Source organism: Pleurodeles waltl, unplaced genomic scaffold (genome assembly GCF_031143425.1).
Source record: "Pleurodeles waltl isolate 20211129_DDA unplaced genomic scaffold, aPleWal1.hap1.20221129 scaffold_70, whole genome shotgun sequence".
NCBI classification, from domain to species: domain Eukaryota; kingdom Metazoa; phylum Chordata; class Amphibia; order Caudata; family Salamandridae; genus Pleurodeles; species Pleurodeles waltl.
In genome coordinates, this window is record NW_027150391.1 from 724713 (window position 1) to 744209 (window position 19497).

The following is a 19497-nucleotide window of genomic DNA, read 5'->3' on the forward strand; positions in this document are numbered from 1 at the left end:
TTGAAATGTATTATTGATATAAATATGTTGATTGTGATTACTGATGAAGGTAGCTATGCTTTATTAATATTAATAATTGCATTTACCCATGTTTATGATTGAATATTGCATTTTCTCACAAATTGATAGTGTTTTAACATGTGGTTTGTTGTTTTTGTAATGTGATGACCCTTTATAGAGCTAATAGGCCACTTTATTTATAATGATGCCCTCCTATATCATGATGTGTTATCTAGTATAGGTCGGGAGTATTGTGATTTTGGGGGTCATGACCCATTTTGCGGTTAAATGAGATTTCATAATGTCATCTAAGGTACTTTCTGTCTGCCTTATGTACATATTGTAAATTAATGCATAATATTTAGCAATGCTTGTGTGAGAGATTAGTTTATGTTTCCTTTTTTAAAGGAAAAGCAAAGGCTGGACAATCATTTATTGATTCGTATTGTTGCGTGCCAGCAGAGGTAGAGTGCAGGAGCTGTCCACAGGCCTGGCCCTGCACTGCACCTTCCCAAGTGTTCAAATCCACTCTACATGACCTTGGTGATGCGCTGAAGGGGAGGAGTGCAGGTCCTGATGAGCTCTGGCACTGCCCCTCACCACCCATGAGCAGTGGGCGTGGTGCACATGGCCACACCCCACCCTCTGCGGGCATCTGACATGCACTATACACTGCCTATTGCTCTATGCCGCAGGGGTGGGCGCAGAGGTTGGTCTCCAGGTTTTGGCCAGGTTCTGGGCTCCACCCCTCACTGGTGCCAACCTCAGCTGTTATTGGTTTTTGTTATGTGCAATGGGGGTGGGCCACAGGCACCAAAGTTTCTATCTTTTGGTAATCTTCAAGAGGTCTTTGCGAATTACCTGTCCAAGTATCTTTAAAATTTGACCTCATTATGCTCAACCTTTATATATTTTTTAATTGTTATTTTTCAAAATACTCAACAGATTTACACCAAAACAACAAAAAAGTGCAGTCCTTGAATAAGGTTCTACATTCATGCTAAATTTAGTGCAATTCTGTTTATTCATTTTTGCTCTGTGTTGAAGACCAAAAAATCCTATTGGGTTCAAATTGCCATTTTTGGGACAGCTCGTTTCTGTTGTTCCTTGCTTAATGGATTGCTTGAATACTTGCAATGAGCAAACCAAAGTAGTTGAACTTTTTTTTAAAGTTTCATACAAATACGTCGAACGGAACTGGAGTTAATAAGAAAACTACATTTTCTTTATATAAAGACTCTGCCTAACTTACTTTCGCCAGTAGGTAGCAGTTGCAGAATCTCTGAAGTGTGCATCTCAGTGGCTTGTAAGTAGTCACATTTCCTAAGGTATCAAACCACGGATGCCAGCTCTAAAGGGTTGGGTGCCACTCTAGGTCTGGGGTCAACGCCACGGCACTGGATGGCCCAGTAGACTGGTTTGTCTTTCAACTGGAGAGATTTGATGGACGTTTGGATGAGTCTGCTTTTGTGATTTGCTCAGCTCAGCGGAAGAGTTCTATTGGTCAGGACGGACAGTCAGGCTGCAAATTCTCACATAAATTGACTGACAAGGGGAACTAACTTTCAGAGTCCTTCCTTTGGCACATTCTCTTCTCTTTTCAACAAAGGCTCACATCTCACTTCATTCAATAGACTTATCTTCTGGACATGGAAAATTATCAGGTGTCTATGAGTTATCATGAGAGTGGATACAAAACAAGGAACAGGCTTTTTTGAAGCCACCAATCAGAAGTCCAGCTGACCCAGCATTTATGAATGAGTTATTTTCTAGTTCCTCTAATGGGGATAGCAGAGTGAAGCCTTCTGTGATCCCAAATGCGAGCAGAAACTTATATCAGTGCGTATTAGATATATTAGCAATTCATCGTTTTTTATATTTATAAAGTGTCAGTAAGGACATATACATGGAGCCCTCATAGCTGAAGTTATAGAGGATTCTGATAGTCATTGTGTTGTCAGTAAGGTCTATGGTGCGTCTAAAAGGGGAGAGAGAAAAGCCCAGGAGCTGGGAAAACAGAAAAATCCAGAGTATTGTTTTCCCGTCCTGCTCTTTGAGATAAGATCATTTTCTCATTACCAAAGCTCAAGGCTCATCCTTTAAGCTGGTTCCTGAGTCCCTCCAAGTCTTCGGTGTGCTCTGTGGCGGTACTTGGTGCAGTGAGTGTGCATAAAGAGCCCTAATGTGAAAACATGAACGCTCCCTTGAAACAAAGACAGGTGGTAAAAAAAAAAAACCCTTGTGCAAAGAATAAAGAATGTGTGTCCTGGGACAAAGCCAGTGCTTAATTTGTGCTTGTTGTTTCCGGTGCTGAGCAGTTATTTTTGAGGGCAGAACTTATTTTCTGCCTCAGTCATTTACTGCAAGCAAAAGACACATATGGGAAAGATGGAGGAAGAGAAAAACAAAAAAGCGTCACAAAGGGAGAAAGCAGAAAGTTGCAGGAGTGAGCTGAAGGAGCAGGGAGTGGCCATTCCACAAAACAGATTAATCCGTTTTTTTTTTAATCCCATGATCGCTTGTTTTCTTTCACGGTAAACCAGTTCTTTGTTGGTTATGTTGTAGCCACAACTGAGAAAAAACACACGATGAGGTTTGTGAACTTTGAAAGCCATTTTAGTGTTGATGATTTAAGGGCCCGGCTGCTGGAGAGAGCTGCGCCCCTCGGGGCTGAAAAGGAAAATGATTTCTCTGCCAATACGAAGGGATCACAACCCTGAATTTAGGACGTTACTCTAAGAGAAGCGCAGTGACTGACACCCTCAGAGTACAGGGGAGCGGGTTTAAATGGACTGAGATTATAGTCAGCACTTCCGGGGGTCTGATCCTGCTCAGCAATGAACCCTCAGGAATGAGGCTGCAGCCGGTTCCATGGTGTAATGGTTAGCACTCTGGACTCTGAATCCAGCGATCCGAGTTCAAATCTCGGTGGGACCTGAGGGTTTTATTTGTTCAAAAAAGCGTGTACCCCACAGTGATAAAATAGTTCACTCAACAATAGCATCTGGGGACATCTTGTAAAAGCTCAGAGTTCATGGAGTGACGTGGATACAGATTAAGTGAAGCACCTGGGTTGAGAGAGCCTCGTGCAATCGGCCAAAGACCGGGGCTTAGCTTTGAGCTGCTATTAGTCAGACACTTGGGAAAACACAGAGAGGGAGCAGGGGCGTAGGAGACAATACATTTCTGGGGGGGACAGGGACAGCCTTGGGGAATTTCAATCAACCCTATACAAATTGCTCGTTGTTTACAAACTGCAGGCTCCGATAAATATACACAATCATATATAATGGAAGTGAAATAGGAAGAAAGGAAGGCATGTTTACCCAGTCTGAAAGTATCTTTTATTGTTATTTATATTCACAAAGTAATTAGCTCAATTGTGAAGATAACATGTTGATTAACCTTGCATCTTCATGCACCAAGCAAATCAAGGTAGGAGGGTAAAAAGGAAGAACATACCCGTTGCGCCCCACACCCACCATGCCCCTCGCCTCATGCCAATTGGAACCGCACTGGAGATATCAAAAGCGATTAGGTACAATAGTTGTAAACTGTGCTCGGAAACCATAGTTCTAATAACACTTCTACTCCTGTGTGTGATCTTGGGCAGCTCAGCTCCACATCAGTCATAACTAGAAGCATTTCAACTGAAGAAGCTCTTGGAGTTACAGTCTATATAAACATGGATTCTCTAATCTCTGTATAAACTGCAGTCACTAATTTCTTTAGAAATGGCTGTTTGTGATGCACCAAGTCACAGCGTGTAAAGAAAAGACATTCACTGATTATAAAGAAAAGACATCAGAAAATGACTATGATAGGGTTATTACAGTCGAGTTCTGACATTACAATGCCTTCTGCCAGAGCTAGCAGCCAAGGTAAAAGGCAGATCAAGTCAAGGAGCATAATTAATAAAGCTGTTTAAAGCAAAAAATTGAATGTTGCTTTTCTTTCTTCTGCTCTACTTTAATAGCTTGGAATGACAGAACCTATGCACTAAGGTTTTAAGTGGTTTGTGGGAAAGTTGGTGTGTGACCATGTATTATATGGGGTAAAATACCCCCTGTGTACATAAGTATATTTCAAGTCACCTTAAAGTTCATACCTTAAAAAACAAGCAGTGGCAAAGCCAATAGGTCTTGCCTATGTAAGTTCTGTTGCCTTTGCCAATGTGTTTTAGCCATGCTGTACACTAGTGAGACTACTATTCAGCATGGTTCAAAGTTAATGGCATAAAGGAGAATGATGTGTCATCGTCTGGTGTGGCGTAGTATCATGGAGTAAGTAGAGTGTCCTAGAATGGAGCCGTAGACTTAACTTTGAAGGAACAGGGGTCCCTTGAAAAAAATGCAACACCACTCCCATAAACAATGATAATAAAGTAGTATGCAAATGGAATGTTTTATGCATTCATTCAATCAAAATATAAAAGATCAAATGTAGTGGGAAAACATCAACAGGGGAAATCGAGAAAGACTGGTATTCTGGCATTACACAAGTTATCTGGATGACCCAATGTCGCCAATTACAAGAAAAATGTAAAAAGTAACCTATATAGTACAGTGGTTTGGAGGAGGCTGGCCTGGTTTGTAGTGGGTACCTATGGTACTTACACCTTTTACCACATCCAGTTATCCCTTATTAATGAAATGTAGGCAGTGCCTAGACGCCAGGCTCTCTAGGGGTGGCTGTAGCCAAGGCTTATCTAGGAGACATTCAAAGCTCATGCAATACCACTGTAGTCACACAGTACTCACACACATGAAAGAAAATACTCAGTGTTACAAAAATAAAGGTACTTTATTTTAGTGACACAAATGCCAAAAATACCATAGAGACTATACTCCCTTAGGAGGTAAGTAATACACCAATTATATACACTAGTATGCAGCAATAGCAATAAAAACAGAAAACAGTGCAATTAGTGAAAATCACAATGGTTAGAAATGGGCCTAGGGGAAACACAAACTATGTACTAAGAAAGTGGAATGCGAATGTCGGTTTCCCACCTAGGCAAGTGTGGTGTGTAGAGGGGCGCCGGGAATATTAGAAAATACCAAAGGTAAGTAATAGATCCCACCTCAGAGCCCAGGAAAGCAGGAGTAAATCACAGTAACTTTCCCAGAACACACAAGAACACGAGAAAGAAGATAATGCAAGAACCAGAAGATACTTCAAGACACAAAGGGTGGATTCCTGGACCTAAAGACCTGTGGAAGAAGGGGACCAGATCCAAGAAGCACAGAAGAGTCCAGGGAGGACAGGAGCCCCTGCTAACCCAAATCAAGGTGCAAAAGAAGAACCACTGGTGAAGAACAACAGTTAGTACTGCACCCAAGAAGATGGATGCGGGTTGGTGCAGATGATATCCCACACCGGATGGATGATTGCAGTCTGGTTTGCATCGCTGGATTCCACCAACAAGCCTTGGCACAGGCAAAGCTCATGGTTAGTGGAAAATGGCACTGCCAGGGACCAGGAGGGACCTGGTGGACTCTACCCAGGAGGAGTAGTCAGAGGGGGCTCTCAGCAACTCGGAGAGCCCACAGAATACCAGCCAGCACACACAGGAGTCCCCCAGCATGGGGACAAAGGAGTTGCAAAAGGAGGCCCACGCAGCACAAAAACAAAGGATCCCACACCGCCAGAGAAGCACTCAGGAAGCTGTGCATCTCAGGAAGGAGTGCTGGGGGCCAGAGCTACATTGTGCACAAACAATTTCATAGCAGGATGCCACACGCCTTGGCAACTGAAAAACATGTGGTGCACGGGGTACTGTCTTGCGTGAGAAGGCAAGCTCTTACCTCCACCAAAGTTGGACAGTAGGACGTCAGGACCACCGGGACCACTTCAGTCTACCACCCGTGATGCAGGATCCATGCAACTCGTCAGGAGAGGGGACCCATGCAGATGGTCATCATTGCAGAGAGGTGCCTGCTGAAGCAGGGGAGTGACTCCTTCACTCCAACGGAGATTCGTTCATTCTTCTGGTGCAGACTGAAGACAGGCTGTCCTCTGAGGATGCACGACCGGGAAACAGCTGCAGTTGCTGGCAGGAGCTGAAGTTACAATGTTGCAGAAGTCGTCTTTGCTTCGTTGTTGCAGTTTGTGGATTTCCTGGAGGGTCCAGATGCAGTTTCTTCGGTGAGAAGGTGAAGTAAAGGATGCAGAGGATTCCTGCTGGAGTCTTGCAATCTGAATTTGAAGATCCTCCCAAAGGAGAGACCCTAAATAGCCCTGAAAGGGGGATTGGTCAGCTATACAGGTAAGCACCTATCAGGGGACGGCTCTGACACCACCTGCTGGCACTGGCCACTCAGATGCTCCCAGAGTTCACTGCCAACTTGGAATCCAAGATGGCAAAACCCAGGGACCCTCTGGAGGAGCTCTGAGCACCACCCCTGGGGTGGTGATGGACAGGGGAGTGGTGACTCCCCTTTCCTTTGTCCAGTTGCGTGCCAGAGCAGGGACTGGGGGTACCTGAACCGGTGTGGACTGGATTATGTAAAGAGGGCACCAACTGTGCCCTTCAAAGCATTTCCAGTGGCCTGGGGAAGGAAGCTAGGCCTTCCAAACCTATTTCCAAAGGGAGAGGGTGTAACACCCCTCCCCCAAAGGAAATCCTTTGTTCTACCTTCCTGGGCTTGAGCTTCTCAAGCAACAGAAGGGCAGAAACCTGTCTGAGAGGTGGCAGCATCTCGGGCTGCTTGGAAAACCACAGAAGGATGGAATGGCAACACTGGGGGTCCTCTAAGGAGCTCCCAGAGTGCATGAAATCATACAACCAATGCTTGCAAAAGCCTTGGGGTATGATTCCAACATGTTTGATACCAAACATACCTATGTTCGGAGTTACCATTATGTAGCTGGGAATAGGGAGTGACCTATTTCCAGTACACGTGTAAAATGGCATCCCGCACTCCTGAAGTATGGGAAAATAGTCCTGGAGGTCGTGGGGGCACCTCTGCTAGTGGAGGGGTGCCCTCACACACAGGTACTCTGCACCCTGCCCTCAGGGCTGGAGGGCCTTCTATAGGGGTGACTTATAAGTGACCTGGTGCAGTGTAACTGGCAGTGAAAGGGTGCATGCACCTTTTCACGCAGGCTGCAATGGCAGTCCTGCAGAAGCCTTTGCATGGGCACCCTATGGGTGGCAAAAGAAATGCTGCAGCTCATAGGGATCTCCTGGAACCCCAATGCTGTGGGTACCCAAGTACCATATAATAGGGACTTATAAGGGGGCACCAGTATGCCAATCTTGGGTGAAATACTGAGTTACCAGTATGCAACAACCATAATTTAAGGGAGAGAGCATAACTGTTGGGGTCCTGATTAGCAGGATCCCAGTAGACACACTCAAACACACTGGCAAACAGGCCAAATGTGGGGGTAACCAAGCTAGAAAGAGGCTACTTTCCTACAAGGTTAGCATCCACAATAATAATTTACAAGCTTTTATACACCCACTTTTACATGAATGACTCAAATAGTGAATCAAGAAGTCATTAGCTCATAGTACCTATGCTTATGCCAACTTATGTACAATATCACAAATTCAAGTCAAGGTACTTTGGCCGATTATATTTCGATCCCCTAGACAAGTATCAGGATCATCCTAAGCCTTTGTTAAGCTTGAGTTAAAAGGGTTACAGAGTGCTTGTAACTAAAACGGCCAAGATAAATCTGACTCACGTCTCATATGAGTGACAAGGCAATCAATGGAGATCTGAATCTCTAATCAAGGGCCAATGCCATAAAGTAGTAGTAGAGTGGAGTAGTGTCACAGTGTAATAGAGTGTCATAGAGTGGAGTGGCAGAGTGTCGTAGAGTGGAAAGGCATAAATATGAGTGAACTGGAGTAGAGTGAAGTAAAGTAACGTGAACTTGCATAGAGAAAGTTGGGTAGAGTGCTGTTGAGCATAGTACATTGTTGTATAGTGGAGTGGCATAGAGGGTTGTGCAGTGGCGTTGAGTAGAGTATCGTAGATTGAAGTGGCATAGAGTGGTGTGGAGTGGCATAGAGAGGAGTAAAGTGGAATGGAGTGGCGTATAGGGAGTTATGTAGGGAGTTACAGAGTGGAGAAAGTGTTAGAGTTTAATGGAATAGAGTGTCAGAGTCTAGTATCATGGAGTGTAATGTCAGAGTGAAGTGTCATAGAGTGGAGTTGGGTGGTCTAGAGTGAAGTGGCATAGAGTACAGTGGTGCAAAGTAGATTGGTGTACAGTGTGGTGGTATAGAGTGCGTTGGTTTTGAGTAAAGTGGTGTAAAGTGCATTGACGAAGACTGCACTGGTTTAGCTCTCAGTGCAGTAGCGTAGAGTGGTGAAGAGTAGAGGGGAGCAGAGTGGAGTGGCACAGCATAGATTGCAGTGGTTCAGAGTGATGTGTCATAGAGTGATGTGGTGCATGGTAGAGTGGAGTGGTGCAAGGTAGAGTAGACTGGTGTAGAGTGCAGTGATGCAGAGTAGAGTGGCATAGAGTGTAGTGGCATATAGTACATTGGTGTAGAGTGCAGTAGAGTGGCATATAGTTGAGCGGTGCAGAGTAGAGTGCCGTGGTGCAGAGTAGAGAGGAGTATAGTTCAGTGGCAGAGTGCAGTGTTACAGAGCAGAGTGTCATTAAGGGCAGTGGTGTAGAGTAGAGTGGCATAGAATGCATTGGCATAGAGTGCAGTGATGTAGAGTGATGCAGAGTAGAGAAGAGTGGCTTAGAGTACAGTGGTGCAGAGTAGAATAGAGTTGCATAGAGTGCCGTGGCATAGAGTAGATTGCTGCAGACTACAGTATAGTGGTGAAGAGTAGATTATTGCAGAGTGGAGCATACTGATGTAGAGTGCAGTAGCATAGAGCAGTGCAGAGCAGATTGGAGTGGCGCAGGGTACATTGGAGTGGTGCAGGGTAGATTAGACTGGCATAGCAAAGAGTGGAATTGCGTAGATTGCAGTGGCATAGAGGAGATGATTTCAAAGTAGAGTGAAGTGCCTACAGTGGAGTGGTGTAGAGTAGAGTAGATTTGAGTGCCGTGGTGCAGAAAAGAGTGCATTGGGACAGAGTACAGTGGCATTGAATGCAGTGGTGCAGAGTAGAGTGGCGTGGAGTTCAGTGGCAGAGTGTAATGTTGCAAATTAGAGGGTCGCAGAGTACAGTGGTGTATTGTAGAGTGGCATAGAGTGCAGTCGCCTAGAGTGCCGTTGCGCAGAGTACAGTGGCATTGAAAGCAGTGGAATAGAGTGCTGTGGTGCAGAGTAGATTGGCATAGAGTACAGTGGCATAGAGTGCATTGGTTTTGAGTAAAGTGCTGAACAGTGCACTGGCAGAGTACAGGGGCGTAGTGTACAATGGTTGGAGTAGAATAGCATAGATTGCAGTGGCGTAGTGTAGAGTGCTGCAGAGGAGAGTGGTGTAGAGTGGAATGGTACAGCATAGATTGCAGTGGCGTAGAGTAGCACAGAGTGGAGAAAAGTGGTGTAGGGTGCAGTGGCATAGGGTAGATTGTTTCAGAGTAGAGAGAAGAAAAGATAAAGAAAAGATAATATACTTCAATATGCTTAAGTATGTAACGATAACAACAACATAAATAATAAAGCTAGGTATTACGACCCAAAATGAAATATGGCTTCTCCCTGTTAGCCAGCTGTAATCAAGCCCTTCATTACCTAGATAAAAAAGCATTAAGCATAAATCTTAGAGAAATATACTTCTAATACCTAAATTTTTGTGGGAAAGGGTAAAATCTGGGCCCAATTTCGACTTCACTGTTTCACCAACTGGTGTGATCTTAGTCAAATACAAATATTGTGTTTCACAGAGTCTCTTTTCTAGCCTGCAGGCACCAGGCTGAGTGGGACTCTGTTTCCTCTTTAGATCTTCCTTATTGTCCTGCAGCTCCTCTTGAAGGCCTCCTGCAGTGCTCCTCTTCAAGGCGGCAGCAGGTGATGCAGACAGTAGTCATCCAAAACTCTTCTCCTCCTCGTGCCCTTTGTTCTTATGAGCACCCTTAATGCCCACAGCTGTGAACAGGAGAAACAAAACGGCAGAGGCCCTCCTGACTCACCTTCATTCTGTTACCATCAGATTGGAGGATGGTCCCTACAGGGCTATTAAAAGTAGCGCTTTTGTGCGCTAATGGCCCTCTGAATAATAGATGTAAAAGGGGAAATTATTTTGTCCCCTTGTCGCCCCCCACCTTCGTCCCCCGCATCCCCCATCTTCCAAAATCTGTGAGGTATACGTCCCCCGCGTCCCCCACACTTCCTACGCCCATGGCTGTCGGTCTTCCTACCTCTGAACCTGTCGGAATTGGAGACATCACTCAGAACAAGGCACCCAGTGATCCCGCCCCTCGCTCCCTCAGCTTCTGTTCCTACCTTTCCACACATAAAGTGTCAGAAGTGTGTACATCCGGTGGTAGCGTGGCCGAGCGGTCTAAGGCGCTGGATTTAGGCTCCAGTCTCTCCGGAGGGGTGGGTTCGAATCCCACCGCTGCCAGCGGCATTTTCTTCCTACCACATCCCCAAACAAACTAGAATTGAATACCTATTCCCGCGATGCTCCTTCCAGGGCACCACACAGGTGTTTTGCTCTTCCTGGCTGTCTCAGCTAGGTGTGCTATATATATTCTACATATTAATGAAAAAGCTGCTGCTCTGCTAGCAAGAAAAAATATCTGAAGGTTTTATACAGCCAGTGAGTTAGAAAAGAAAAAACGCTAGTTCTCATAGCAAAATAAAACTATCTCTTTAAATGTCTAACTGCAGGGTATTCTTTTTTGCTACTTAATTATGCTTTTGTCGAATTTGCCAAATAATGCATCAATTGCTGCCTAATTTGCATACGTTAATGAACAAAATTGTTTCTCCCCGTTCTGAGCATTAAAGGTTCATCCAGCTGATGAAGAGGAGGAGTCCGCAGGTGGATGAGGAAGGGCTGAGGAGAGGAAGGAGGGTGGACACAAGGACAGAGGGTGGGAAAGAAGAATGAAAGCGGAGAGGGAGGGGGCAGGAGGGGCGACGCAAAAACAGCGGGAAAATAAATGTGGGAAGTGCGGAGGAAATTATAAATAATAAACAGTCATTCAGCGTCCTTGCTGGGATCGAACCAGGGAGCTGTGGAGCTTCAGTCTCTCCCAACGGAGCCATTTCTGCTGCTCTCACACATTTTGAAAAAGAAGTCACATCAAAGTTACTGCTGCCAAGTTATAGGTTTGGGGGGAGGGGTGCTTGGCTGCCTGGGGTGACAGGCGGATGGGAGGGTAAGGAAGGGGGCCATGGGGTGGAAAAAGCAGGACCTGCCTAGAAATGATTAAAGCGCTTTAAACTGAATCACTCACAGCTCAGCTCTGGCGGGTGGGGAGGGGGGCAAGGAAAGCGGCTGATAGGGTGTTGGGAACAGAAACAGAGGGGTCCTTAAACACATGATTAAAGCACTTTAAGCTGAATGACTGCAGCCAGGGCAGAGGGCTGAGCTCTGGAGAGATGCACAACCGCTTTAAAGAGACATCTCACTCTGATGTGACAATTATATGTGATGTGCACATTAATAACAAGCGAGTGATGATGGGAGGGAATGTCTCTCTCACGCCTGAGACCTGAGATGGTTTTAGATGACGAGTTTCCTCGGCAGCCGCAGCACCTGTTCCCGTCTCTAAAAATGCATTAAAACCTCAGATCGGTGAACGCGCAGGTTACACAGAAAACAGAAACTGTTCTGAGCATTAAAGACACTGACGAAGAGGAGGAGTCCGCAGGTGGGATGAGGAAGGGATGAGGTGAGGAAGGAGGGTGGACAAGCGACAGGGGTGGGATAAGAAGAATGATGGTTTGAAAGCGAGAGGGAGGGGGCAGGAGGGACGACGCAAAACCAGAGGGGGAATAAATGTGGGAGTGTGGAGGAAATTATATGAATATCAGAAAGTCACAAAAGTGTCCCTCCTGCCGAAATCCGGGATTGAACCTTTAGATCTTCAGTTTATCACTCTCCCAACTCAGCTATTTCGGCAGATAGAAAGAGGAGGTCGATGCAGCCCTCATAACCCCAGGTGATGAGTGATGTGATGTATCCTGTAACATGTCACCGAGGGGTGATCTGTCCCCCTCTAAGTCGCTGTTAAATCCTTTTCATTGCGGTTATTAAGGGGGCTCCGGGTGCCCAGGATCAACCAGCGCCGGATGGAGGCTCTGTACCAGCACCTGGCACCTGGAGCGGCCGCACAAAGCCTCCTTTTCCGCCCAAATTACATGAGAGAGATGAGAGGGTGCAGGAGAGAGAGCAGAGAGAGAGAGACCAAAAGAGAGTGACAAAGAGAGCAGACAGAAAGCAGAAGAGAGAATGCAGGAAGGGCAGAGAGAGCACACGAGAGAGAGAGAAGGAGAGACCAGCAGAGAGAGAGAGCAGCACAGAAACAGAAAGGAGAGAAAGAAAGAGCAGAGAGAAAGCGGACGAGAGAGAGAGCAGCAGTCTCTGATGAGACACTCCGCAGCTTCCTTCTCCGTGACCCCCGCGGGGGTGAGAGCGGGGGGGGGGGGGGGTTGATAATAAATGCGTTTTCGCGTCAGACGGATAATAACATAACGCGCAGCTCTAGACCCCGTTTAGGAGAATCATTGAAAATAGTCTTCAGTGGGGCGGAAATATGAGTGAGTGGAATAACTGACAAATGTCCCAGGAGACAAAGTCATTGAACTGCGAATAATCTTTATAAAATAACAAGAAATACACCTGCAGTGGTGCTCTTGGAGGGGCCCGCGGAGAGAAAGAGCCCGCTCTAGTCTCTCTGTGGGCTCTTTCGGGAAGTGGAAGTGACGGTGCCGGGACGGGATTGGTTTTCAGATAAGTGGGGGTGGGCTTTGAGGGTGGGTATAAAAGGGGTGTAGGGGGAGGGACCGGCCTCTTTCCGCACAGCCCATTGCGCGGTTAGTTTGGCCGGTCCCTGGGGTGAAGTTATTGCGGGCAAGTGTGAGTTTGGGCAGGGCCGGAGGAGCCTATTTTGTTTAAAAATTCGGTTGACGAGCATTTCCCTGCTCGTTGACCAAGTGTCTATTTCTGGGCATAAGTGGCGGCGCGCTGTCTAAGTATGCGCCGTCCGCCAGCGCACACGTGCTCTTTTTGCCGGGCCAGGTTCGCGGCCTTCAGGAAATTTATTTTGGAATAATTCGGTGCGCATGACGGCCGACGAGCATTTTGGGCACCGCTCGTCGACCGGGATCACATTATTGGGCATAAGCGTCGGCGTGTTTTAAAGCCAACGTTAGGGCTCACGTGAGTTTCTGTCAGGCCGGTTAACGGCCTTAAACGTTTTTGCAGGAATTTTAGGGATAAGAGAGTCTCCGCTCCGGCGCCATGGCAACCAGCCATGACGCTGAGGCGGTGAAGGCCGCGCTTCGCATATTAGGCGAAGCCGACGATCTGACCTCCTCAGGCCTGGGGTTTTGGACCAGGCCTGGGTGGGAATGGTGCAGTTGTACATCACCTAAAAGGGCCAAAAAGCCCAAGAAAGCGGCGGTGGGGCAGGCGTGTGGCGCAGCTTCCCCCACCAGCCAGATGGGAGAGGGTGAGGGACCCGCCAGTGAAACAGAGGCAACAGAGGAAGGGGCAGCACCAGACCAACAGGAGTGGGGCATTGAGGCACAACAGGAGCAGCCATTGGGGGATGGGCCCCCCTTGCAGGATTTAGTGGTGCAGGAGCTCCCGGGCCCCAGTACAGAGATGGCACCTATGGACATGTCCCTCCCCAGAGAGGGGGCCAACACAGCAGGGGCCCACGTGACAGCAAAAAAGAAGGGCAAGGGCCCCAGTCAGGGGGGTGGCTCGGCAAAAGATAAGGCCAGCAAAGTGCAAACCAAGAAAGCCGGGGGGGAGGTGGAGCGCCCGAGCCCCTTACAGGACTGGGGCAGAGTGGCCCCAGGCTCAGCAGGCTGGACATGGTCGAAGCATGGGACTTAGAGGCCAGGATTCGGGAGCAACGCCGCATAGTGGCAGAAACAGAAGACAAGTGGGCCCAATTATGCATGGAGCTTGAGGTGGCAGCGCCATACGGTCAGCAACTAAAGAGGCCAGCAGAGAGCGCAGGGAGTGCAGGGAACATGCCACAGGAAGCTAGCAAGGGCAGCTGGGTCTGGGTACCGAGCGGTAGGGGCCAGGTGCGGCCGGTGATTAAGGTAGCGCGATGGGAGCCAGTGGCGCACATGGTCACGATTGGCGCGGAAGGTCGATGCCAACACACAAGGTTGGCAGAAAGAAGGCGATGCCAACGGGGCGCAACACGGCCCGAGCACGTTGGTCTGAAGCGCTAGAGGGGTCTTTGGCCGCCTTCTCTACTCCGCAGGATCGGGGTTTCCACAGAGATGGTGGGCGCCATGAGGGACAAGACGATGTTTCAGCTAACTACATGATGATGAGTGGTGGTGTTGATAATAGGTTGGATGTGGGCGAAGAAGGTTGGATGTGGAACTCGACTATGAGGAGGATCTGGATGAATGGGGAGATTCGGGAGGCAGAGGTGAGCAGCGTGAGAGGGAGGGGGAGAGGACGCAGGAGCGGTGCAACCCCTCTTTCCGTTTCTATTTTTCAGGATCGGGCTATCGGCGGAGAACAACAAGAAGGGAGGCAAGGGCAGGCATGTGGCCGAGGGGCCCGGAAGGTTTTGCAGCCTTTGGGAACACAAGGAAGAGGTAAAGGGCAATGGTGGTCAGTTTGGGGGGATGGCATAGGGGGCGGAGATGCCCCAGTACGGAAGTCCATTGGGGTAGGTGATTGTTCTATTCTTGACACACTATCGGACAAAGACTCTCAGGGCGGTGAGAAGGGGAAGGAGCTGCAAGGCAGTGCTTCAGCCGAGGGTGAGAGCGGGGCCAAGGTAGCGGGGGGAAAATACAGGGGCAGAGGATAAAGAAGGCGGAAGTCACAAAAAGAGGCTTTCTTATATGGGGCTGGCTATGCCCTTGGGATCGCATGTGGCAAATAAAACAAAGTCGAGAATATGGAGACAAGAGTATGTAGATGTTTTTAAACTCTTGCATAGGGACATACAAGCCAAAGAGGGTTCCAAGGACGAAGAGTGGGAACTAGCACGTAGACCAAGGGTCCCAATTACAATGGATAATTGGACATCTGCATTCTTGATTTTCACAAGCATATATTGCAAGAAATACCCAGACAGGGCCATAGCACTCTTTAAGTATATGGACATCATTCGGAAGGCGCAAATGCACTTTGGGGGTTTTGCCTGGTTGAGTTACGACAAGGAGTTCAGGGACCGAGTGAGTGTCAATCCCGACAAGCCATGGGGTGATGTAGATCCAGAATTATGGATGCAATGGATGGCGTCATCGCAATTCACGGCGTCTACCCATACGGCCAGTGGCCTGCCTGTGGTTTATAAGCCATTTCAGGCACGTCCCGCCCAGGGAGGGGTGGACGTGGGGCAGAGAACCTCGACTACCACGACGGGAGCTTGCTGGAACTTCAACAAAGGTTTCTGTTCTAGACAGCCTTTTAAATGTAAACACGATTGGTCCAAATGCAGGGGCCGTCACCCGGTTACGCAGTGTTTTTCGATCTCCAGTCCAGCAGAGCAATGGAGAGCATCCAAGGGCAGAGGCACACAGGGCGCTCCTGCTCCAGAGGGGGCCTACTCCAGTTAAGATAGACTTTCTCATACCCTGGCTACACAGATACCCTGATAGGGCCACAGCGATTAAGCTAGCAGAGGATTTTCAGGAGGGTTTTAGGGTCAGCTACCAAGGTCCACGTACGAGGCGATGGGAGACAACTTGCGGTCTGCAAAAGAATTGCCACAGGTAGTAAGGAGCAAGCTGGATAAGGAAGTGTCACTGGGCAGAATTGCAGGGCCTTTTTATGATTGGCCAAGTCAAACTCTGATGATCTCCCCGTTAGGAGTAGTACCGAAGAAGGCCCCGGGTGAGTTTAGGTAGATAGATCAGGGTGATAGGTCGCTGGAAGTCAAGGTGCTGTGAACGTTATGTGAGGCCCTGAAGGGCGGGGAACGACAACAGTTTCTTGGGGGGGGGGGGGCTGTTATGTAAACACATGTTACAGTTATTTTTTTATTACAGGAGATGCGTCCGGTCCATCGCATGGCAAGATGGTCCCGTAGCTTGTAGGCCATTCATTTATCCACTGGGCAGTGACGTTCGCGGAGAAACAAATCTATGGTCGGGCCCTGGGACTTTCCAGTAAACAGCACAAGGTGTTATGGTGGGGGAAGAGCGGCATGCGGTGGGGTAACCTGCTTCCTTTCATCACATCTAACTTACTGAACTGGGGGTGTCTGGATTTGTTAATCATTCACTTGGGTGAGAATGATCTTGTTAAACTATCACGACTCGCGCTACTGCAACACATGCAGAGAGACTTAGAAACTATCAAGCAGAAATTGCATGGCACCTGCTTGGTGTGGACGGAATTTGTACCTCGTAGGGTGTGGAGAGGGGCAGTCAAATATGGAGCCATGGTGCGGGCTCGCAGGAAACTTAACAGAGCTATGAGAGTTTTTTGCTGGGCGCAGGGGATACAAATCCTGGAACATGAGGACATTACAGAGCAGGATGTGGCGCTCTTTAGGGATGATGGTGTACATTTGTCCACGTTAGGGAACGCATACTATTTGATGGATTTGAGACTGTTGGTTGGGGATTTGAGGGGGAAAACATGTGGGTCAGGAGTAAGGAGTGAGAAGGTCAGGTTGCTTGCTGCCCCACCCTCGCGTGTCTGCGAGGGTGGGGCAGCAAGACGTCAAATGGGTTTGTGCTGGTTGGCAGTAAATGGGGGAGGGTGGTGAGTCAGATGCGGGCTTGGCCACCCTTCCAGGGAATAAACAAGCAGGTGAAGGCTGTGAGTGGGGGTACGCACGAACCAAATGGGGCATGAAAGGAAAAAGTGAGTGTGTAGGGGAATGGAAATGAAATGAGGGTTTGGAGTGGAAGGATGAGCGAGATGATGTAAAAGGGAGGGCGTTATTAAAGTTGCGGTTTTCGGAGTAAAAGTTACGTTTTATGTTGCTTGATGCAATCCTGTCCTAATAAATGACCTTTTACACTAAATGGATGTCACTGAATTATTTCCTGATGTCACTGATGAAAGAAACCGGCAAAATGCAGATATTGTGTGGCCCCGTGGCACTGTTACTTTTACACAGATTTCCTCAGAACATGGCTGGAACAGTAAGTATTCATCTTGAATCCGTGCAAGTAATTCTCCCAGGTATTAAACTCTCCCACCATGGCCTGTATTACAGATACAGTCCGGGGGCGCAACAGGCGCGTGAGCTCCTTTTTAGCGCCCTTGGGGCACTATGGGATTACAAAGGGGGCTGCAGATGCTGGAGACCCCCCCTCAGTGGTACTGACAGTGGTACTCTGCTGCCAGCGCTATCTCCAGAGTGTGATCTTTCCACATTCATGTGATTTCAGACTTTTTCACCTGTGACCTAATGTTTTAGTTATGATTTTTTTCACAGAATGCTTGATGCGTGCTGTTTTAATGTAACATTTCTAGTCTGTAATACCTTTAAGGAGTGAGCTACAACCCATGTTAGGTTTGCTCTTTCTACCAATTCATAGTGAGCTGCTGCATGAAGCTGGGCTCTGGCTGTCAGTGCAGCTTCAGAGAAGTAAAGGTGACTGCTGACAAACTCACTCTTGTCACAAATCATGACTGCAGCTCCTGCGGTCAGCCTTGTAAAAACCCCAATAAAAGCTTCCGGTGCGCTCGTGCATGCTACCTCTCAGTCGAGCCTGGAACCGGATGCGGAAAATGTGGCTCTTTCCAGAGTCACCGATTTATGTTTTTCAAGTTCTACAAAGAAACGTGATCTCACAGGTGCTCGTCACCCACAAACACCAGGGGGCGCTGCACTATGATTTCCTCACTTGAAAAAACATAACGAGATTATATCTATTTCAGATAAAAGAATGCTACACTTGGGTTTTTTGTAGACACAGCGGATATTCAGTAACAACGTGATGATTTTGAAGCAAGATGTTTATTTGGCTAAGAATAAAATCTCTACCAGAAGTGGGGCTCGAACCCACGCGGACACATGTCCATTGGATCTTAAGTCCAACGCCTTAACCACTCGGCCATCCTGGTGACTATATACTCCTCACACAAGTCTTTCTCACAAGTTTCACAGCTGTATGTGAAGCACTGGTTTCCCATTTTTGTTGTTGTCAGAGTAAAGAAGTACCCATTCCCCACAGGAGGTAACACCAGGTAGGTCCACGGGGGATAGTGTTGATCGGACAACAGCCACTTCACAAACTAACACATCTGAATTACACTCAGTCACTGAGCAGCATTTCAGGTGTGAGCTGTGTGTACCTGATGGAATTGTAGCGCTTGGAAGGCTCGGCACCGGCGCTACAGCGCTTCACTAACTTGCACTCCACCCCGTGTGTAAACAAGATCCTGTCGGTGATTCCCCTGAGGCCGCCCCCTCTGAGCACCGGGCCAGGAGCAGGACCTGTCAGATGTGGAAATTACACATGAGATACAAATCTGACACCGAGGTGCTCTGACTTTATAGGGAGGCAGGTGATGGTACCTTGGAGGAGGGAGGAGCCTGGACTCGGCCTCACATCAACTCAAACATGTCCACTGATGCGGAAGTGACCGAAGTTTAACAGTGGGGTCACTTTTAGCTGTGGATTCTTCATGTGATGAAATGTGAGGGGCCAGACAGGAAACTAAACTCACTCGTGACAAATAATATTTAAGCCATCTCATGGCAGCTCAACCAGCTCCAAAAGCGGCCCTGGAGCTGCAGTCCGCCGGGAAGAGGCCACAGTAGCGGAAAGGAGGAGGGGGTCACCTTGAACCCACCGCCCCATCGGATGGAAAGACGAGCCACACCTGAAAAAACAAGGTTTGTGAACTTTCAAAGCCATCTTAGCGTTGGTGACTCCAGCAGAAAAGGAAGGTGATTTCTCTGGCATCAAAAAGGGATCACGACCTTGAATTTACCCCATTATTTTAGCAGCAGTGACTGACACCCCAGAGCTTCATTGGAAAGAGGTCAGAAATAATCAGTCCAGCGGGTGTCAGGGCCCTGCAGTCCAGGAATGAAAGCTTCCGGTGGGGGTCTTCTACCAGCCGGTTCCATGGTGTAATGGTCAGCACTCTGGACTCTGAATCCAGCGATCCGAGTTCAAATCTCGGTGGGACCTGAGGTTTTTTATTTCTCCATAATTCTACTTCACCCCAGTGTGGACAATGATCACTAAATAATGGCAGACCTGTCACCTATCTATTTCGCTGGAAGCTGAACAGGTCGTCTTTTAGAAGCTGAAAGTTTTAAGGAGTGAAGTTGATAGAGTTCAAAGGTCGCCGTGTGAAGTTCCTCCTCTGAAACCTTCACACAAGCGGCCAAATACCAGGGCTTAGTTTTCAACCTGATGCACCTGCCCTTGTTTTTGGGGACCCGCACAGATTTGTCTCCACCAGATATTTAGGAGCGGAGGAGCTTGAAAAGCTTGAA

The 19497-nt window shown here is 47.9% G+C and overlaps 4 non-coding genes across 4 annotated transcripts; 3 read left to right on the forward strand and 1 right to left on the reverse strand.

The window, feature by feature from the left end:
• Window positions 1-2865: 2865 nt before the first annotated feature.
• On the forward strand, window positions 2866-2937 carry TRNAQ-CUG (transfer RNA glutamine (anticodon CUG)). Its single transcript has one exon. It is a non-coding gene; the product is annotated as a tRNA-Gln (tRNA).
• A 7471-nt stretch (window positions 2938-10408) lies between these two features.
• On the forward strand, window positions 10409-10490 carry TRNAL-UAG (transfer RNA leucine (anticodon UAG)). The gene has a single exon. It is a non-coding gene; the product is annotated as a tRNA-Leu (tRNA).
• A 7537-nt stretch (window positions 10491-18027) lies between these two features.
• Window positions 18028-18110, reverse strand: TRNAL-UAA (transfer RNA leucine (anticodon UAA)). The gene has a single exon. It is a non-coding gene; the product is annotated as a tRNA-Leu (tRNA).
• A 1004-nt stretch (window positions 18111-19114) lies between these two features.
• On the forward strand, window positions 19115-19186 carry TRNAQ-CUG (transfer RNA glutamine (anticodon CUG)). The gene has a single exon. It is a non-coding gene; the product is annotated as a tRNA-Gln (tRNA).
• The last annotated feature ends 311 nt before the right edge of the window (window positions 19187-19497 follow it).